The following is a 23,150-nucleotide window of genomic DNA, read 5'->3' as shown; positions in this document are numbered from 1 at the left end:
GGCACGGCCTAGTTGCTCCATAGCCCACTCCGAGCTAGTGCAAGTGAAGCTTGCACTGCCGATGCGTGTGTAGTACTAGTTTGCACTTCTGATGTCCACTTGATACATGTTCTGTGTTCAAGTGAAGCGTGCACTGCAGATGCCAGTGTGTTTCCAGTTCTGTGTGTGCGAGGGAGGCTTGCATTTCTTATAACTATGTGATACATGTCCTGTGTGTGCGCGAGAAGCTTGCACTGTAGACCCCAGTGTGGTACCAGTTCTGTTTGTGCCAGGAAAGCTTGAACATCTAAGGTTTTTGTGTTACATGTCCTATATGTGCGAAGGAAGCTTGCAATGTAGATGCCAGTGTGGTTCCAGTTCTGTTCTGCAAGGGAAGGAAGCTTACACTTCTGATGCCCATGTGATGCATGTTCTGTGTGTGCAAGTGACTGCATATGCCAGTGCGGTTCCGATTCTGTGAGTGCGAGTTACACTTGCACTTCTGATGCAAATTAAATATATGTTCTGTGTGTGTGTGAGGGAAGCTTGCACTTCTGATGCACATTAAATATATGTTTGTGTGTCTTGCACTGCTGCTGCCAGTGCCTACGCAGTTCATGTTCCGTGCGTGTGAGAGGACTGCGCCGTCCAAAAAAGCCAAAAGTCCTGACATCATCAGTGCTCCTTTTAGACCTTGTACCCTATCCTCTGGGTTCAGGGGGCGGGGCTTGGGTGTGGTGATGGCTGGTTGGCGTAATACAACATACTAAACGAAATAAGGTTTATGTGCGGTTCAGGAGGATACGGTTGTGCGCTATTCCACGGGATGAATAAGCGTACGCCCCTTACCCCCTCCAGCCCACGCGACAGCAATAATGTTCTAACCGTGGCTCCTATGGGGACTGTTTGCCTTGACGTCCTAGCCCGGTCCAAAGATGCTTGTTCGGCCGTCGGCCGGTCAGTCCCCCCGGACAGCCCCTGTGGACTTTGAGCCACTTCGCTTGTTTTTGTCCCCGTTCCTCGGACTCGCCCATCCTTCAGGCCCTGGTCTTGCAGTTGATTGGATGTCCCAGATGCAGTCTCTGCCAATGCCAGCCTCTGTTACCGAGGAGGCGGGAAACTCCGCCCTACACAGCCGCCTTACCAACAACATCTGGCGGCTCTGTTGTGGGAACAGCTCCCGAGTCCCGACTCCCGAGTCCTGCCACAGTCTGAACTCCGAGCTCCGCAGCCGCTGACTGCCCCCCTACCGCACCCAGATATATCAGTTCCTTCTCGCAGGTAAGATCCCCAACACCATTGCCGCTGGTCGGGGGACCTCGGCTGCACTCTGAGCGCTCCCACGCTTGCACCCCGAAACTTCTCTGCAGCTCCGGCACCGTGTACCGCAGGTACATTTGCGGCCTTCTGCAGCGCGATCACCCCTCCTCCTGCCTGAGCACCCTTCATGTCCGTCCCGAAAGACCCCCCTCACCCCCGTGTATCCTTTTCACCCCAATAGAGCCTTCGCACCCTTATCACAGCCGAGCGGCCTTAGTATATACCCCGAGTCCTCCTGCTGTGGCCCTTGAGCCTTGGGCACGGGTCACTCCTTCCCTCTCTATGAAGACACCACACTTTCGTCTGAGCACCCCGAATTCAGATTGAACACTCTGATACCCCAAAGCCCATCTCCCGTTATCTGGGGTGACCCCACCACACCCTCTGCAGCTGACTTGTACAACGAGTACCCTTGCTGCAGCGCCCCAGGAAGCAGTCAGTGCACCCCAATGCAGCCCCACCACCCATACGCACCAAGGACACCCCTGTTGCGCCGAAAACAGCCCACAATTGCCTGAACCCCATTTTTGTACCCCCGACCCCGAGCACACTTGGTGTTGCCTGACACCCCCCCCCCCCCCGTCTACGCACTGGGCATCTCAATTGAGCCCTACTGCACGCTCACAACCAAAATCCCCCCAGAACCCCCTGGCTGCCGCTTGATCACCACTTCTGTTCACCGACCCCCCAACCCTTCCCCCACTGCACGTACACCCACTCTCCCACCCCCCTCTTCAAGCCCCCCCCCCCCCTTGCTCATGACCGAGCAGAAGAGGTGCTTCTGCTGTTGAGCTATGATACAGCAGCCTGGCTGAGGATGGAAGTGCCCGGTACAGCCCTGTTGAAAGAGTCGGCACTGTCCTCAGAACAGCCTGCACGCACCCTGTCCCGCGTAAAGAAAGGAAACTCCGCTGAGAAGGCAGCAAATGGTTAACTCAAAGGACAGCAGTCGAGTTAAAGTCTGAAAAGTACAGCTGCCTGCCCAGATGCGCTGGTCCTGTCCAGCGACAGCGCCACCGAGGTACACCGACCTTGTGGAAAAGTGTCTGTACTCTCCAACTGAAAGTACAGCAGTCTTTCTGAAAAGTGCAGGCACTGATCAAATGAAAGCACAGCAGAAACGCTCTGGTTCTTTCTAACTGAAGGCATAGACCCGCACCTCAGAATTACTGGAGACCAATTTAAGGCACGTAAGACCTGCTGAGAATGTCTATGTTGTACAACAGAAACTTTCCTGGGACACGCTTGTGCTCTCTTATGAAAACAGGCATTGGCAACGCCACTATGTTTGACTTATAACTAAAAGTGCCTTTGTAGTCTCTGATGAGTTGAGACTCTCACTAACTCATCACACATGCGCCCTGAAGCTAATTCTTTAACACATGCATCCTTCCATTCTCGGACTCATTTTTGCATTCACCCACTCAACCCCGATTCATTATTACACTCATCAACAATAAACCACGCACACAATGTAAGAAAACATATGCAAGATAAATGTATACAAAAGCAGAACAAGATTTAAAAAAACAAGCATTAAAAATGCAATAGGTCTCGCCTTTTATTAAGGTAAAGCCATTTGCTTTGCTACACAATACCATTAGCAAAGCAAATGGCTTTAACTTAAACAAAGGCGAGACCTATTGCATTTTCAATGCTTGTTTTTCCAAGCATTGGCCGCGCGCGCACACAACTCCTGCTTCTCCCCCTCCCCCACCACATATCGCGTCTCACAGCCGCATCAATAAGATGTGGCCTAACGGCTAGAGCGTACGACCTCGAAGCTTGGTAACCAGGTTCGAGTCTCTGCGGCTCAACCTCTTGTGAATCTGGGCAAATCACTTCATCTCCCCACGCCTAACAAAACATGGATGTGCCCGTCTGGAACAGCTGGTGCTCGTGTAAAGCGCCCTGATACCTCCGGGTTGAGTTCGAGCTATATAAACCTACAAGACAAAAAACACGGCTCTGCGGATCTCACACGCCCTCACACGTGCACTCACTGTCACGGGCCTCAGAGATGCTCTTGTGCTCGTGGGGGATGCACTCTTCCCCCTCCATAAGTGCCCCTCGCTCCCAGAAGATTCACGCACTTCCTGCTGGTTGGCAAAGAGTGAGACACAAGCTCTCATGTGACAACGTCCGGGTATAGCACCCACGGTTGTTAAAGTCACAAGAGAAGCCAGAGACACTTTTCTCTTTTAGAGCCGTCCCAGTTGGACTGGCTCGCCTTACTTCCTTTTGTGCTAAAAGGTTTCTTATCATTATGGGGCCATGTGTTTGGCCCCATAAAGATAACAAACCTTTTACGCCAGCAGTAAGTCGGGGCAGCCAGTCCAACTGGGACGGCTCTAAAAGAGAAAAGTGTACATCACTGGAAGCTCTTTTCCAATGGCTGGCCACCGTTTACCATAAACAGTGACGCCAGCCAATGGAAAAGAGGGGCGGGCCTTAAACCCCGCTAGTGAAAGCTACCCTAAATCATTAACCCCTTCCATGCTCATGACGGAACGGTTCCGTCATGAGCCACGGTTGAGCTGTGCTCATGACGGAACCGTTCCGTCATGAGCCCGCCCGCGCTCGAACCCTTCAGCACCGCGGCGGAATTCGCCCAGCGCTGAAGGGGTTAAATCTCACCAACGAGACTGCGCATGTCTGCGCAGCCTACGCCAGGCGAGACCTAAAAATGCCTGCATTAAAGAATAAGGTAAATATAGCTGTGGGTGGCCATCTTGGAATGGTATTGTGTCAAGTTTATCACTGTTTTAAAATTGCAACATGGCGACCCATTTAGAAGCAACGTCTCAGCCATTTTGGAATGGTGAACCAGTGATACACTAAGGACCATACCATTTCAAAGAACACTGCCTAGTCTAGAAGCACTGCAGATTAATTGAGCTACAGGCGAGTAGCTCAGTGGATAGAAAGAAAACTAGGAGAAAGAAAGACATGGATTGAGAAAATTGAAAACTGAAAGACTGATCTACCAGCACTGTTATTGAGGGGCACTAACTTTCACCTCTATGTGAACATGTGATAAGGCGAAATGCCATCACTTACATGGCAAACGAGTCAGTGGCTGAAATAAGCTGACACTCAAACAAACAATGGGCGAGGAGGGCTGACCCAAATACACTCCAGGTATGTATATAAGTATTTTTATGATTTTGTTTTTTTATTACCAGAACCTGGAAAACAACCAATTTTGTCAGTCTAGACCTAAAATACTTAAATATGCACACACACAGCTAAATACACATGCAATTATAAATATATACAAAATTACAACTGACAAAACCAATCAGGTCTGTTGCCTTTATCAGTTGCTTGTCACCATCACTACCTCAGGCCTACTGTATTGAGATTAGGCCTTACCACAAGCAGCCATCAGAAATACTGACTGTCATACAATTACATATATGTACACAATTAGATTTGATAAAGCAATACACAGTCCCCCCAAACATGGCCTAGCAAATATAATTACAGTGTAAATCTTCTCCCTCCATGATTTGTTTGATGTGGTATCCAACAGAGAAACCCTTGCCTTGTACAATCACGAGTGATATTCCATGTAATCAAACACCTGTCTACTGGCTTTTACAGGGTGTAATAACAATCCACCCTTAAAGGCCCATTACCTTTAACCCCTTGAGTGCCCCGCCCTTTCCCCCTCCTGTGCCGGGCATTGTATTAGCGGCCGGGGTCCATGACGAGATAGTCTCGTCATGGGCACAGCGCAACCGCGCTCCATGACGAGACTATCTCGTCATGGGCATAGAAGAGGTTAAGATATCTTGTTCACAGTACATAAGTCAGGCCTACTACCTTTGTCTCATCTTTTCACAAATAACAGGTCCAACCAATGGCATCTAAAATAACTTTTCCAAATGAATCAATCAGTGCTACAGCCTTCATCGCTGGCTTGTCACCATAAACAACCCAGGTTTACTGTATTGGGTATAAGCTTTCCCACAAGGCAACCTTCATGCCTACAGTCAAATTACAAATATATGCAACATTACAGCTGCCAATTCCAAATCCTTCCCTACTACTGTGATATGTGAAATACTGTGTTCTACCTACCTGTAGTAACCTCCAGAAATGCCCATTGTGTTAACATATGCATTTCACTATAAATAAGTCAGGCCTACTGTCTTTGTCATACATGTTTATAATAAACAGAACCAAAGCATTTGACATACCTTGTGCCAATGAACCAAGTATGCCTATAGCCTTGATCACCGTCTCCCAATGAACCAAGGTGGGCCTACTATATTGAGCATAATCCGTGTAATACAAGCACTCTTTTTCAGTGGAAGCACACAACTTCTGCCCACTAACATCTTGTAGGAAGGACAATCAACATGTGGGAGGAGTCAAACCCCTTTCTCAGTAGGGCTTTTTGAAGTTTTTTGCACTTTAGACAAACGCTTTTACTAGTGTTATAACAAGTACAGCCTGAGATGTGTTGGTACTGACCCACTCAAAGCACAAAAGTGCTGCAGAGAATTTCGAGTGCTGTTTTATAGAAGGCCCAGCTGCACTGCTTTGAAGTGTTAGTACCGCTCCTCCACCGTGCAGCCTTCCTGCTGTAAGGTAATGGTACTATCCAGGTCAATGTGCACCAGTTCTAAGGCGAATATATTGTCCAGTTAAACGTACAGCAGCACCGCTGAGAAGTACTGGCACTTTCCAATTAAAAGCACAAAAGTCTTAAAGAGAAGTGTTGATACTGAGAGCACAGCAGTCCTGCCTGGAAGTGCTGACATTTACCAATTGCAAATGCAGAAACGCTACCAAGAAGCATTAGTATTTTGCTTTTATCAAAAAGTACAGCAAGCTTGCTGAAAAGCGTGTGTACACTCTTCACACATACACAGCAGCCATGCTGAGAAGTGTTTGTTCTCTTCATTTGGAAGCAGGGCAACCGTCCTCACATCTGCATGCAGTTTTGTTCCAAAGGGGACAGCTACCCACACGAGGCATGCTGGTACTCTCAATTAAAAGTACAGCAGCCCTTCTCTGAAGTGCTGGTATTGACCAGCTGAAAGTGCAGTTGCCCATCTATTAAGTGCTGGTATTGACCATCTAAAAGTGCAGTTACCCTCCTGAGAAGTGGTGGTATTGATCAGCTGAAAGTGTAGTTGCCCTTCTGTGAAGTGCGGGTATTAACCAGCTGAAAGGGCAGTTGGCCTACTGTGAAGTGCTGGTATTGACCAGCTGAAAGTGCAGTTGCCCTTCTGTGACATGCTGGTATTAACCAGCTAAAAGTGTAGTTGCCCTTCTGTGAAGTGCTGATATTGACCAGCTTAAAGTGCAGTTGCCCTTCTGTGAAGTGCTGGTATTGACCAGCTGAAAGTGCTGTTTTCCTTCTGTGGCGTGCCGGTATTGACCAGCTGAAAGTGTAGTTGCCCTTCTGTGAAGTGCGGGTATTAACCAGCTGAAAGTGCAGTTGGCCTGCTGTGAAGTGCTGGTATTGACCAGCTGAAAGTGCAGTTGGCCTGCTGTGAAGTGCTGGTATTGACCAGCTGAAAGTGCAGTTGCCCTTCTGTGACATGCTGGTATTAACCAGCTAAAAGTGTAGTTGCCCTTCTGTGAAGTGCTGATATTGACCAGCTGAAAGTGCTGTTTTCCTTCTGTGGCGTGCCGGTATTGACCAGCTGAAAGTGTAGTTACCCTTATGTGAAGTGCTGATATTGCCCAGCTTAAGGTGTAGTTGCCCTCCTGTACTGATTAGTTGAAAGTACTGCGGCCCCACTAGCAAGTGTTAGTCCTGACCGTTTGAAAGCATAGCAGCCCTACAGAGAAGTGCTGTTACCATGAGCTCGAAATTGCAGCTGCTTCGCTGTGAAGTGCTGGTACGGTCCAGGTGAAAGTGCAGATACCCTGATGAGAATTGATGATACTGTTCAGTTGAAAGCACCGCAGCCCTACAGAGAAGTGCTGCTACAGTCTACGTGAAAGCACAGCAGCTCTGCCGTGAAGTGCTGACATTGACCAGCTGAAAGTACTGTTGAAAAGTTCTGTTACTGACAGGGATGTAAGAGCGCTGGGTCTCTCCGAGTCTCAGACCCTAGGTCCCTATAGGGCCCTATATTCATGTCCTTAAATTTACTGGTACAAACACTATCGGTTCCTGAACACTTTATAATTAAAAAACGTTAAGGTAATCGATGTCAGTGTTTTAGTTGCTTTTTTATTTTTCACACGTTCTACCTAATCTTGTACTCCATAGGAGTGTTTGCAATATATTTTTTTTTTGCATAGCACATTACTCCTGTGCAGTGCATACTTTGAACTGAGTCACCTCGAGGTGTTTATAACAGCCCCCGACTGAGAGCTCTGGAGCTGAGGCTGAAGGCAGTGCGAGTTTCTCACAGTGCCTGTCAGTGGGTCAAAAAGCTGCTCATAGCACATGGTCATTCAGTCCTGGTCTTCTCGGCAGAGGGCACAGAGACACCCATTGACGAAGCCAATAGGCCTGGCTGGTCTTAGGTGTATGTCAGTAGTATTGTTATATATCTGGGTGCAGTCACAGAAAGCTCAGAGAGACACCAGTTTACCTGTAAGGGTGCACTCTATTGGACTCACAGAAATGCAATTTATACGTTTAAGCCACGCCTATAATTACAGAGGCCCCTTCCTCAGACTTTTTTCATCCCACGAAGTGTGGTTGCCCTACAGAGTAGTGCTGGTACTGACCAACTGAATGTGTAGTTGCCCTGCCGAGAAGTGCTGATACTAACCAGCTGAAGCTACAAGTATCCTTCTGAGAAGTGCTGGTATTGACCCGTTGAAAGTCCAGGTGCCCTCAGTCATGATTAGCTGAAAGCAGAGCAGCCCTACAGAGAAGTGCTGCTACCGTTCACTTGAAATTCCGACAGCCAGCTTTGAAGTGCTGGTTCTGGCCAGCTGCAAGTACAGTTACCTTGTAAGAAGTGCTTTTGCCGTCCATTTGAAAGCACAACAGCTCTACAGAAAAGTGCTGGTACAGTCTACTTGAAGGCACAGAAGCTCAGGTGTGAAGTGTTGGTACTGACCAGATGGAAGTATATTTTCCGTTCTAAGAAGTGCTGGTACTGACCAGTTGAAAGTACAGTTGCCCTTCTGAGAAGTGTGTCACTGACAAGCTGAAACTACAATTGCAGTTCTGTGAAGTGCTGCTACTTACCAATTGAAAGGACTGCAGTCCCGCAAGTAAGTGCCCATCCTGACCAGTTGAAAGTATAGTTGCCCTTCTGAGAAGTGCTGGTACTAACCAGCTTGAAGCAGAGCAGCCCACCAGAGACGTGCTACTACTGACAGGCTGAAAGTACTTTTGCCTTGCTGAGAAGAGCCGGTCCTGACCAGTTTAAAGTAGAGTTAGCCTGTAAGAAGTGCTGGTACTGACGTGCAGAAAGTACAGAGAAGTGCTGGTACTAACCAGCTTAAAGCAGATCAGCCCACCAGAGACGTGCTAGTACTGACTAGCTGAAAGTACTGTTGTCTTGCTGAGAAGAGCTGGTACTGACCAGTTTAAAGTACAGATAGCCTGTAAGAAGTGCTGGTACTGACGAGCTGAAAGTGCAGAGAAGTTCTGGTACTGACCAGTTCAAAACGCAGCAGCCCATTGTGAAGTTCTGCATCAACCCATGCCCCCTAGTGTCCAGTGAAAAGCACGGCTCCCAATGGTGCTGGAACAATTTTCATAGTGGGGGTGCTGCCATTAATACAATATCACTAAAATAATAGGAATTGTGAAAAATCCAAGTTTCCCACAAAAACAGGAGTGGCCAATGTGCCACAGCCATTCAGCAGGAGAGTGGTAGAGGCGTGGTATGTAGCCGGTGGTGCATTTTGGAGCAGTGGTGTGGTAGCGCACTGTCATTTACAGAGCACATTTTCCATTAAAATGACTTCTAAATTTGCATAGATATGCAGTTTTACTGGTAAAACTAAATAACACACAAACAACATGTGGAAATCGGGTTTCAGTGAATATTTATCATTTGCGCATCACCAAGTAAAGTGTCTTGATTAGTATTAAAATCTTTGTTTCCATCACACTTCAGAATTACAAAAAGATGAGCTTCATTTAAGGTTTCCAATTGCTGATATCATTTGAAATGTGTGCATAGTTTATTTATAGGTATTTAAATGTTGTTGTGTGTTGGAAAAAAACTGACACGCTACAGCCATTCCTTTCTTTCACTGAGGTCACTTCTACAAATTCCAAAATCTTCTCACTTTAAAGTTGGAGAAATAAAAGTAAATACCAGTTTTGCAATAAGCAGCAATGTGTCTGAAGACAGCCTGACATTTGATCTTTGTGTTTGACTGTCAAGCTAAGGAGTCAAGAGAAAAACACAATCAAAGGCATATTTATTGCTCATTCACCTTCTGAACTCAAGCATGGTTATCAAGTCATGTCTATGTAGCGCGTGCCCTGTGCTATGAGCCATATTGTTTACTATTCAGCGGGCTTACAACCCGCCCTCAGCAAACCATTAGTTGCTTTCGTTGTCACAGCCATTTGCAATCTTTTGATTGCTTAGCTCCCGTAGGCTTCCCTTTCTTTCTTGTGTAGGCTACTTCCTGGAGCATGGACCAAGTACACGTGTTCTTCGTTGTCTTTGTTCTTTCTCGTTTTTTGCAATGCACTTTTAAAAAAGATGTATAAACACGTCAATATTATTCCTGGACATGCAATGTGCTTTCCTACCTTTAACATAGACATACGGCTTCTCATTTATTTTGATGTCACCCTCTCTGTCATCTCTTTTGACACTTTAGTTACTTACATCCAAAGCTGCACTACTCAATGCGACTCAACTCTATGCTACTCCACTCTACGTCACTCCACTCTACACAACTCTACACTACACCATTCCACTGTACTCTACTATTCTCCCCTGTACTCTATGCTATTCTACTCTACACAACTCCACTCTACACCACTTTACTCTACTCTACACCAGTCCACAGAATGGTACTCTATGCAAAGGCACTCTACGCCACTGTACCCCGCTCAACTCTACATTTTGCCACTCTCCTCTATGCCACTACACTCTATGCCACTCCATTCTATGCCACTCTGTGCCACTATGGCACTCCACGGCACTCCACTCCTCGCCACTCCAGGCCACTCTCCTTTACGCCACTCCATTCAACGCCACTATACTCTATGCCACTACATTCTACGCCACTACTCTCCCCTTCACTGTACTCTATACCACAGCACTCAACTGTACTACACCCCACTCTATGCCACTCTATTTTACTCCATTCTACTGTACATATTCTACACCACTCTATTCTATGCCACTGTACTGCATGCCACTCCACTCTATGCTGTTCTACTCTAAACCACTCCACTCCACTGTACTAGTCTCCACTATGCCACTTTACTTTACGCCATGCCACACCACTTTTAGATATGCTGAACAGTGCTGTAGAACATGACTAAAAGACCTTGCCAAAGCCAGTGGCTCTCAAGTAGGCAAGAACTATTGATTGGCCTTGCCAGTGCTTGTTTTTGGAGGGTGCTGCAGCAACTCCTGCGCCCTTACTTTCAGCGCCTATGACAGCTCACCTCGGGTGAGGATGGGCCCAGCACAGCTAAGAAGTGTCTGCCCGAGAAGCTGTTGAGAAACAGTCTTGTTTGTCCTGAGCGGTTGATGGTTGTGAAACCTGCGGTGGAGCAGAAGGAAGTGGTTTCGAAGTGCAAGACGGTGCCGTGAAGATTGCACATTGTGGTAGGATCTCTTGGGGGAAGGGGGGTAGTAGAGTTAGCTACAAAGGGCCTTTGTGTGAATGCCAGTCCCAACAATCAAAGCTGCCGGGCCAAACATAACTGATCAACGATAGCATTACTTTTTTGGTCTCTTTCATCCTGTAGGGACAATTTTTGCCTTGATTGTAGATGTTTCCCAACTGGTCTTTGGCTTGAAAAGGCTTTCAGGCTTTGGTGTGCTTGACGAGTGATTGGCGGACTCACCCCAGCCCTACCAGCGACGCCAACCGGTTTGATAAACACACATATTGCACAGTGCGGGCATGCCGGCATACACATTTTTTTCCGTGTGCATTAGAAATTTCTGAAGTTTTTGATATTCTATGAATTAGTGCCCCCTGAAGAGTTGTTTGTCTCTCCTGCAATCAATATCTGATACCACCACTGCCCGTAGATGGCGCCAATGAGCTCAATCCTGTGGAACTCAGTCGCTCTCTGCCACAGGGCTTAGCGGCTGACGTCTTTCACTACGGCATCTGTGGGCGTGACCAGATGATGCCACTGCCCCCACCAAGGCTCAAAAGCTGACCTCTGAAATTACACCAAACATTACATTTTGGCATCGGTTTGTTTCTCTCGGGTATTCATGAAAAGGGTTTGCTTCTTCGGGTATGTTAAGGCGCAGGACACCATTCTCTGTTATTAGAAGGTCTGTTAAGAAGATAACTTGTAACTTTGAAAAGTAAGAAGATCAAGGTAAAGGTGAGCTGATCCTTTCACCCGCTGCTGTTTCTGAGGCAGGATGTAGTGTTTTTGGTGTATAGGTGACCTCTCATTGAGAGGACTCTTATGGAGGCAACAGAGCATCCATATAGTGTCAGTTGTGCAACCCACGTCCTCCTGGCTCACTCTCCTCCTCCAGAGTGCTAGGGAATCTGGTCCTTCCCACAGCGGTGTGTATATATATATATATATCTATGTATATATATATATATATATATATATATATATATCTATGTATATATATATTCACTGAAAAAACCATAGGTTTCACACATGTTATAGTTAGCGGAAATTTTACATGATAAAAAACCAATGAAATTCCCCCGTTATAGTTAGTGCAGGCAACTATAACTCACGCGACCGCAATCCTCTGCTGATGCTAATACTGTATTTAGACACTTATTTGCCCATGTCTTCTTCCATACATTTTTAGCTCTACATATATTACAAATATTTTTTTTTCATAAAGACACATATGTCATCAGCAGAAGATTGCGGTCGCGTGAGTTATAGTTGCCTGCACTAACTATAACGGGGGAATTTCATTGGTTTTTTATCAGTAAAATTTCCGCTAACTATAACATGTGTGAAACCTATGGTTTTTTCAGTGAATTTGCAAGGTTTTTTAAATGCTAATTCCTAACTATAACGTGTGTGAAACCTATGGTTTTTTCAGTGAATTTGTAAGGGTGTTTAAATGCTAAGTTACTTTACGCCATTCGTGGCGTGCGCGCCCACTTAACGCAGTTCGTTCCGTGCGCGCACGGTGCGCTTCGCGCACCGTGCACGCACTGTGAGCACGCGGTGCGCTTCGCGCACCGCGCGGCCAATTTACGCAGTTAGTGCCGTGCACGCACGGTGGGCACGCGGTGCGCTATGCGCACCGCGTGCCCACGTTACACTAGATGGGCCATGTACGCACGATGCGCTTCGCGCACCGTGCGCACATGGAGGACATATGATGCACTTCGTTTTGAAAGGTAATATTTAAATTTTTCGTAAATGTTATAAGCCATGCACAAATGGTGCCCTTCGGGCACCATTGGCACACGGGGTGGAGAGAGTGTGGATAATTTTTTTTTGTATTATTTTTTTTTGAAATATTTTAGTTTAACTCATCTTTAATAAGCCATGCACAATTGGTGCCCTTCGGGCACCAATTGCACACGGGGTGGGGAGAGTGTGGATACATTTTTTTTTTTATAATTGTTTACCGTACGCGTACGGTAAGCGTAATCGGCGAAATTAGCGAAAAAATAAAAATTCCGTTTTTGGCCTTGGGGGATCTTTGGGGACTCCCTCAACATTGCTATGTGTGTGGGAGCTGTCTAAACAGCCCCTTTATATGTTTTTGTGCTTTATATTTTAAACATCACTCTCAGTGCGAGAGAGAAAATGGCGGCCGCCGCTTCCTGGTTTCGGCCGATTCGAATGTTTACTAAGATCTAAGAGCCAATCAGAATCGCGCTCGCGCACGCCACCGTACGCGTACGGTAAGCGTACCGTAAGCGCACCGTAAGCTGGCTCAGATATATATATTGATTTAAAGGCTATTTTCTCAGAATCTACTGAACAGATTTACACCAAACCTACAAAAGGCACTTCCTTGACCTGAGGACTACCTCTCTGCCAAATTTCTAGTAATTCTGTTCAGCCGTTCGGGCTGTAGCCCTGTCTAAAGGTCCTATGGAAAAATGCATGGGAAAAACGCGTTTTGGGACCCCCCTTTTATCTCAGCCCCCGCTTGACGAATCCCCCCAAGACTTTCAGGGTAGGAGCGGAGCGTAGCGCCCCACCTATTTTGAAAAATTCGCGAGGATTCGTCGACCGGCGCCAAAGTTATTCAAAATAGAATGTTGCGGATTTCCTATGGAAACGTGGTCCTAACTATAACTACCTACTGGCGACCGCCAGTAGGTAATATACACATACATATACATATATATGTATTCACTGAAAAAACCATAGGTTTCAGGGGTTTTATAGTTAGTTGCACATTTCTCTCATACAAAAACATAGCAATTCCCCCGTTATAGTTAGTTCAGCTAACTATAACTCGTGCACCAGCAATGCACTTCTGATGACAGCTCATATTACATCATTCATGACATGGTCAGTGATATCACTGATGACATCATTCAGTAACTGTGTGTTTCTGTAAAGTTTAAATATGTTTTATATATATATGCCAAGGTGTATTGAAGAATGAGTGGGTGTATAAGTGTGTGGATGGAGGATTTTGTAGGTGCGTGACTTATTGTATAAGTGAGTGATTAAACATGTCTTAATGAATGCATGGGTTAGTGACTAAACTGTGTGAATGTCTGTATCAGTCTGTCTGTTGTTGTGTAAGCTGCTGCATGCATGGGTTGGTCAGTAGCTACATGAGTGTCTATATGGGCTATTGATTGGTTGCCTGAGTATTTGTATGGGTGCCTGAGTGTGTGTGTTGATGGGTGGGTGGGAGGTGTGTGACTGTGCATAGATGTGTGAGTGGTTGATTCACTTGGTGTATGGGTTTAAGAGTGTATGTGCAAAAAGCTGTATGGGTGGGTGAGTGTGTATGGATGTGTTGGTGACAGAATGGATGTCTCAGTGGTACATGTCCTAGTAACTACATATGTAAAAGGCAGTGTATGTGAGAGTTGGAGTATATAAATGACTATACGTGAGAGTCAGTGATTGTGAGTGAGGCAGTATGGATGAGTGTGTACTTGTATCAGTGATTGTATAAGAGAGTAAGTATGCGTTTGTTTCTGTTTGAATAAGTGATGTGGTGTGTTTGTAACTGTATAGGTCAGTAAATGGAAGTGTGATTGATTCTTTGCATAAGTGACTAGGTGTGTGAGTAACTCCATGGATGAGTGGTGGTGTGTGAGTGTCTGTATAGGTGTATGAGTGCTTATGATAGTGTTGTATTGATGAGTGACTGCATGTATGAGTGATTGTATCGGTGAATGGATGGATGTGTGTGTAGACCTAGGAATCAGTGAGTGCGTATGTAGTAACTGGTATTGGTGTGTCGATGGTTTTGAAAATGGTAGTCTTTATTTTAAAGTGGGTGTATCAAAGGTTATATTAGAGTGTGAGGAGTTGCATCAGATTTTCACATGTAAAAAGGCGCGTGGCCTCAGACCACCTCTCTGCAACGCAGCTCTGTGTCTCTTACTGGAGGTACCTGGTGGGCTAGTTGGCCCCCAGGGACCCTCAGGATTCAAGGGGACTTAATCCCCCAATTTACAACGCGCTAGGGGCTGAGTTTGCACACTTGACATATCAGGCCCACCCCCTCCCTGCAGCACTGTGCAAACTCGCCCCCTGGCGCGTTCTAAATTGGGGTATTCTACCGAGTCACAAGATGGCTGCCAACACTTCCTGGTTTGAAGTGTCGGCAGCCAATGAGAGTGAAGCTCGTGCTCGGGAGTGTTCGCGAATCCACCGCGGCCATAGATATCGAAACATTTTCTTTTCCTAATTTCTCAAGAACTAATGAACGGATTTACACCATTTAACAACAAGCATTGGCATAGCCAATATGTCTCGCCTTTGGGACCTTATAAGTGTTTAGCCATGCAACAGTTGAAGTTGTTGTACCAAGGATATTGTGAGGCATAACGAAATACTTATAAGGTCCCAAAGGCGAGACCTTTTGGCTATGCCAATGCTTTTTTTTAGCAATGGAACAGTGGCTACACAGTGCTACCAGGCTACAAACTTATTTTAGTTTGTGCTGTGTCAAACCCGAACTCTATTTTTATAAATGTATAGTCATCAACCACTTGGAAAGGAAAATCAAAGCAAAACAAATATTCCACTATGGTGTCTAGTGCATCAACATGCATGTGCACATACACAGAGGTCAATGGTGCAGGTATGATCACGCATGTGCCGCCATTTTGATTTTTTTTTTATCATTACCTAAAAAGGCATCCTAGGATGCTGTGCATGCATGCGCGCGTATGCATACCTATGCACTGAGGGGCACTTTGGAATTTTCATTATATGGGACAAACAATTAAAGGTGAGGCTTGTTGACTTTCCCAATGCTCCTTTTAATAAAATGTTTTACACCGATGTTATTTTGCAAGTGAGATAATATTTAAATACCCTTCCTGGAAAATAAATAGCAACACTCCCGCAGTGAAACACCGGGCACCTCCCAAGAGGATTAAAGGAGTGCCTCCTTGTGTGTGCCCATATCACTCAAAGGAGTCTAGCACTCTACCAGCGAGCAATATCAAAAACACGTAAAGCATCTTTTATAGGACTTGTGGCATGAAAACATACCTGTATGTTGAGGATGATAAAATGAGGAGCAGAGTGACACACGGCTTCAGCTCCAGAGACGGTCACATCTGTAGTCAATGTGTCTGCAGTGTTTGGGTGCGCACAGGTCTGTCCCTCATTTGACGCTGGTGGCACAAGAGAATAGGCGGGCCTGGCAGAGTGACACCTGATGACACCTCTTTATGAGACAATGTCTTGAAAACAAGACGGTTCAATTATATTACACATGGGTATATCAGTCGATGTTTCGCTTGTTGTTGTTGAGTAGATTTGATTGGAGTTAGGATTCTCTACAAGCCAGGTCATGCTAGTATGCTTAGGTACATCTGCCTCTGTGTGGCACGCTGCTGCCTTTTGCATAGATTAACCGGCGGACGGCCAATCACTACCCAAAGCTCAGCCGTTTGACGTTGCGATCACTTCATTGTTTGTTTTGCTGCACAAATATGTTTGCCGCGAGCATCCACCACTGATGTTATCATCTGCGTGGGATTCTCTGTATTTCTAACTCTGCGTAACTTTACTACATTCTCCCAAAGCTCCGCTGCGTATTGTCACAACGCGCTGTGCAGAAAGCTTTTTAGTTCATCTGGGTCGTAGTGGCCTGTCAGAGTTTGGTATTTGACACGGGTCCTGGCGGGAGCTGGCACACCAGTGATAGCAGTGACCGCCGTTGTCCTTTCCCAGTATGGCCGTCACTGAGAGCAAATGGGGTCAGGCACACATTGACCAGTCAAAGTCTGTAATTAGCGAAAGTCTAGGAGGATGTTAACAGTATTGCAATAGAGACACTCAGCGGTCAATCACAGTAGAAACCGAGAGCGTCAAGTGCACACACACCTTTGCACAGCGGGGAGAGGAGACAAGTATCAGATTAACTGAGGCAAAGAAAGGGATGGAGGAAGAGAGAGTGAGTGACGTGGAGAGGGAGAAACGGAGTAAAATATTGAGAGAAAAAAAATAAGGGGGCAAGGGAAAAAAAGAGGGAGGCCAACATAAACGCCAAAAGAGAGATATTAAAAGAGAGGAAGATAGACAGGAAAATGAAGTGAAGAGAACATGTGGAACAATACTACTGACCATAAATGACCGACTAGGAGCAGCGCAGCACAAGCAGACATCGATAAGGACACTGAGGTGAGAAAAAGACACCGAGAAAGAGAGGCAGAGAAAAGGGCAAACAAGCGGAGTGAGGGGGCAGAGAGATGTATATGTCCGTGAGAAAGACAACGAGGAAACAAAATACTGGCTCACTGAAAACAGCAAAGCGGCCGTGAAAGTGATCGCGATCAAGCGCGGCGAGCGATGCGCTTAATGAGCATGACGAGGAAAGCCATATGGCGCCTCTGCTCGTAAGTGTGTGCCCGTGCACATGCACGCAAACTGTAGGTCGGCCATGGTAGCATTTTTTTAAGCCCTTACTAAAAGTCTCGTCAGACCAGCGCATGCGCTGGGTCAGGCGAGACCTAAAAACAGAACCAACATCAGTGTGTAGGGGTGGCGCCGTTACTTGTAGAGACTGCACTGCAGAACAAATAAATAAAAATAAATCCGTATTTGTAATGCGCTAACTACTCACCCTTACGGGTCTCAAGGCGCTGGGGGCCGTCTTGTAAATTAAGTGAGCTATTGCCCAGAGTCACATGGTGCTGAGCTGAGCAGAATCCGAGGGCACCACCTATTCGGACGCGAATACAGGAACATTTCAAATCCAGCCTGGGGGAATTCAAAAGCTGGGAAACATACAGTTACAAATACCCATTCAAAGTGGTATTTATTTAGCCTTATGTAACTCCCCCAATAAGACCTATATTTAAAGTACTATGGGGCAGATTTACAAGCCCCTTGCGCCACTTTTGCGTCAATTTTCCCATGTTAAAAGTGACGCAAAAGTGGCACAAGGGGCTTGTAAATCTGCCCCTATGTGCTTAAGTGTCATTTTAGAATATTTTGCATGTCTTCTCCCAAAATTGTCGGAATTCATCCAACTAAATAGAGAAAAATCTTGGATTATCAGTGTTGCAGTGCGAGTTACTGTCTTGAAGAGGTACTTAAGTGGGCTGTTAAAAATTCCCTCCGTTATAACCATATTTCAAGTACTGTGTGCCTAAGTGTCATTTTAGAACATTGGGCATGTTTTCTCTAAACATCCACTGGGTTCTCCCTCACTGGCCTTTCTTCTGACAGGAGGGGCAGGCGGCTGAGCCCTAGAGTCGACGGAAAATAAAGAAATCTAAATCCCAACCTCAGACTGCTTGGCTTTGTCAATGCTTGCTCTTTTGCTTTTGGATAGCTGATGAAGTGGGAAAATCCCTTTTCAGTGAGCAGAATGTGTCCCGACGAAAAATATTCGTACACGCACAGGAGAACTCCAAAGATGAGAGGCTGCAAATAGAGCAGTGCGGCGATTACAGAAACACGCCCGAGAAGTGGAAGAAGGTGAATTAAAGATGTTTTACAGGAACTAAAACCCTCGCTTGGAAACTGGGGTTTAATCTTAGGTTTAGCATTTGACTGATGCTCAGCAAACCACTTTAAATCCGAGCATCAATTTGTAAAATTGTATTACATAAAGGTACAATTGTACAATATTAAAAACACTTTTAATGTTTCAATTACCCTGTCCCATCATCTACTTGCTTCTGCAAACTAGTCTTCCCATGTACACAATACTGTTCTCTGTACAACACCTTGTGTTGCAAAACAATAAAAGCAAAATCTGTAAAATGCCGCGATGCTCCATGGAGCTATTCTGAGCAATAACAATAGTTAAAAAAAATGTTGTATCACCTATAAAGTTCTGAGTGCCGGTGTTTCATGCTGTGAACTAAAGCCTGATGGTTACCATCGAGTGAGGACCTATTTAATGTGACTAGTCACTTCTGTGCTTTAAATGGGCGGGTTCTGTCCAGTGCGGAGTGCCTGCACTTCCGTATTTCCATTTCAAGCACTAGTCACTGGTGCTCCTGCTGAATCACATGTCTGCAGTTTACGATCATGGGGGCATATTTACAAGCTGGCTATAGGCGATAAAAAATTATCGCCACTTTTGCGGCCGTTTTCAGCCGAAAAGCAGCGATAATTTTATCGCCTAATTAGCAAGGCCACGCTAACGCGTGAAACCTTGCTTTAGCGTGGGGATTCCTAACGCCCAGCTTTGCATCTCTAATGAGATGCAAAGTGGGCGTTCCTGACCTAACCTGACAGGAGAAATGTCGCTAAGCGACATTTCTCCTATCATCAAACCCCACGCTCTGAAGCATAGCGGCAGGAAAAGTAGCGATAACCCCTGTTATCGCTACTTTCCTTACGCCTGCTTTAGGACTGACTTAGCCATGATATCCTATGGAAGGTGGATATCAAGGCTAAATTTGTGAGTCCCTACCAGCAAGCTAACGCCACATTTCGTGAGATTATTCGCTGGGTTTCCAGCGATAATCTCACGTTAGGCAGTTAGCGGGAGGATTCTTATCGCTGAGGAGATAAGCGTTGCTAATAGCACGCTATCTCAGCGATAAAAATCCACGTTACCCGGCAATAATTATCCTCACGCTAAGAGCGCTGAGCAATAATTGTTGCCGGTTGTTGCTGATATGCCCCATGAATCTTTACAGGGCACGCGGTGCGCAGCGTTTCTCTGCTCTCTGGATAAGGTCCCGCTCTACAACTATCACTTAGGCTGACTTGATTATATATATAGTTTATTTCGTGGTATGCGGAAGGAAATCTTTAAAATCTCGCCGATTTGCTTCCCGTCACCATGAGCTGTGAGACTGTTCCTTTTCCAAAGACAGCTCTGCTCCCCAGTCACGTTCTCTTCTCTCTTCCACAGGTTCTGCTGTTTCAAGATGGCCGACATGAAAGTAACTTTCGGTGCCTTCCTACTGATAATGGTGGTCCTCGCGCTTTCCTGCCTCAGCCCCGTCTCCTCGCAATCATGGGTCTCGTTTCAGAGGAAGCACATTGACAGTACAGTCCTTCATGGAGACAATAACTACTGCAACAATGTGATCACCAGTCGTCGAATCACAGACCGCAACCGGTGTAAATACCGCAACACCTTCATTCACGCCTCACCCGACACCATCAAGGGTCTCTGCGCCGGCCCCGATGGGTCTGTGCTCAGCAACAACCTGTACCAACTCACTGACTGCTTCCATGACGCATTGGACAATAACGAGAAGCCACCAAACTGCAACTACCGGTCCCAGGTCAGGAGAAGACGCATCAAGATCAAGTGTGAGAGCTCTGACCCTGTGCACTTCGAGGGTATTACGAGAAATTAGTAGCCCCATAACGGTGCAAGCTTCCCCTTCCTCTGCCTGCAAACGATGCAGTTACCATGTACGCGAACCACAGCAGCAACACCGCCTGGTCTTTGTAATCATGGGAGGCACTTATAAAATTTATTGGACAGGTTAAATGTTTGACCCAGCATTTTCACTCATTTCTGGAGAATCTAAGAGAGGAACCAGCCTCTTTCCTCTGCACTGTAACTCCTGCAGCATGCATTAATTGCTGCAGATTCCATAACCCCATCACCTGCAAAATCACTGTGATATAATAAAATATACTTTCTACAATGGTGGTTTGTTATATGCATGCCCACCAGAATTATACGTCATAGGAGGACCAAATTATGCGGCAGGGTTGTACTAAATTATGTGGCACGAAAAGGCACATTATGCATCGTAATGGGGCACATTTTGTGATAGTATTACTTACTTATTTTGTCATTTTTACACAGGATAGCACTGTCTGGGTAAAGGTTTCGCCCAAATATGCAACTATGCAACTAAACGTGGACTAGTCAACCTTTGCAAAGTCCTTTTCCCTGCATAGCAACATGTGTTCCTGCACTGTTAGTTACTTTTGGTGTGTTTGAACTAAAAACTATTTTTGTATTAAAATCTGCAGATTTTGTAGCAGATGATGGATTATATGGTAAACGAAGCAAATCTAAAATCATGTGAAAACGCATTCACAAAATCCCATAATTCCATAATTAAATGGCATTTAAAAAAATTCATCACGAAAGTGGCTGAAATCCTTATGGGGGATCCAAATACGGGGCGGTGTGGGTGGCCCCTAGAGCAGTAAGGAACTACTGTGGATATTGGTGTTTCTGCACGGATTTCCACACGTATTTCCCACAATCCCAGATGTTTTCTAGGGGCGTATTTTACTAGATTGTACCTAGAAAATATGTCCACTGAAAACCCTGAGTGTAATAATAATATTAATCCACATTTGTAAAGTGCGAACAATTTACCCATAAGGGTCTCTAGGCGCTGGGGGCCGTCGGGAAGATTAAGGAAGCTATTGCCCAGAGTCACATGGTGCTGGGCTACTCTACCGCTGGCGCCAGGGATCGAACCGTGATCCCCAGATTCCGGAGGCAGTCACCCTGGCCGCGGAGCCACACCTCTTCCCTGTTTACTACATCTCTCAATTCAGATTCATCCAGCAGCGCCTGTTTTCAGCCCCCAACCTTTTTGGTGTGCCCAACCCCTCAACCCTTATGCACATCTAATGCCTGGTCGTCCTGCCCCCAAACAGAGTCAAACTTGGATGTCCACTTTTTCGAAATAGACTCATACCTGTGTCCTGTCCCTACTTCCCATAAAGGGGACCACACCTGGTTGTCTTGTACCTCCAAGCCAAGCTACACCTGGCTGTCTCGACTTTCCCCACTCATACATGGCTGTCCTGCCCCACACACAAACAGCTGCGCTAGCCTCTATAAACTAAGATGGAGGAAGAGTGGAGAAGGCTGTCGGAACTCCCAGAAGAAGCTGGGACACCCTCACATCTGCCCAGTTACAATCACCTTCGAGGGACCAGAAACATTTCTATACATCTTTTATTAGCGGGGAGGCAAAGGAGTGGCCCTTCCAATTGCGACATGGGTGTGCGTGTTCCTAAACACACATATATCAGTCATTCGGCTGCTATGATAATGTACTGTTGTGCCTGGCTGGAGATTGATTCAGCTCCTACAATTTATTGACTTTTGTTCATGGAAGAAAATACATTTACAGTTTGTTGTAGTCTGAGAACAGTAGGTGAAATGTTAAGGAGAGTCCTCAACCCCTTTGGTTTTTTAGTGGAAAAGTGAGGGATCTACCTTTGAGGGTGGTAACATGGAGAAATCATCAGACATCCAGCATGGCAATTAGCCCTGATGGAATGCACATAATAATCTTGTCAACACATATTTAATCTCCGCCCACATCCCCTCAAATACTCCAATAGACGGTCAGACCCGCTCGGTACATCTGGGGATGGCATAGACATTTCCTCAAGTTTGCCTTCAGCTCACAGTACATCACTGGAACAAAACACCTTTCTTGCCTGCTGCAGTTATAACTTGACACATGAGCCCTCTTGTTATTTTACCCTTATTCGGTGCTCCAGCCTAGGAACGCCGAGCATTTCTTTCTTTTCATTTTGTGGCTGTTTTTGAATTGGCTTTTTCAAAAGTGTGGCTGCGTTTTTTATTTGATATACTTTTAGTAAGTGAAACACAGACTTGTTGTGTACTGGGAGGTCTGTCCACTGATTCTTGCTTGAGACTTGTTTGTGTCTTACAGAAAGAACTAGATGAAAAGTAGCAGATGGTACCAAGCAGGAGGATGCCCTTAGTCCAGGATTCTCCAACGAGTAGCTCATGAACCACCGGAGCCTCCCCTGTGTGCATCCCACTCTCTACTAGATTAGAACCTTTTGCTTGGTTGAATTAATGAATGTATGTCAAAAGTATGTACTCGAAAAAATAATGTTTATTTTCGAAACTTATAAGTTGATGATTGGTGAAAAAATGTCTGAATGGCTACGATGTATTTAAAGGTGATTTTTGAGGGCCCGATTCACAGAACTAACTTAAGACGAAATCCTAAACTTACTACCATTTTGGTATTCACAGAAGGCACTTACTCATTTCGGTATTCACAGAAGTTAGGAGTCCTAACATTAGGACTCCTAAATGCCTTCTGTGAATACCGAAAGTCTTAAAGTTAGGAGTTTTCTCAGTCTAGGAGTAGTAAAGTTAGGAGTCCTAACTTTA

The 23,150-nt window shown here is 45.8% G+C and overlaps 1 long non-coding RNA gene across 1 annotated transcript; it reads left to right on the top strand.

Moving 5' to 3' along the window:
- The first annotated feature begins 1,013 nt into the window (after positions 1-1,013).
- LOC146859268 (uncharacterized) lies at positions 1,014-20,667 on the top strand. Its single transcript, XR_014980077.1, has 2 exons — positions 1,014-1,260; positions 19,917-20,667. It is a non-coding gene; the product is annotated as an uncharacterized LOC146859268 (long non-coding RNA).
- Positions 20,668-23,150: the final 2,483 nt, after the last annotated feature.

Source organism: Triturus cristatus, chromosome 3_2, assembly GCF_964204655.1.
Source record: "Triturus cristatus chromosome 3_2, aTriCri1.1, whole genome shotgun sequence".
In the NCBI taxonomy this organism is placed as follows: domain Eukaryota; kingdom Metazoa; phylum Chordata; class Amphibia; order Caudata; family Salamandridae; genus Triturus; species Triturus cristatus.
The sequence above is the reverse complement of the archived record's forward strand: the minus strand, read 5'-3'. Positions and strand labels throughout refer to the sequence as shown.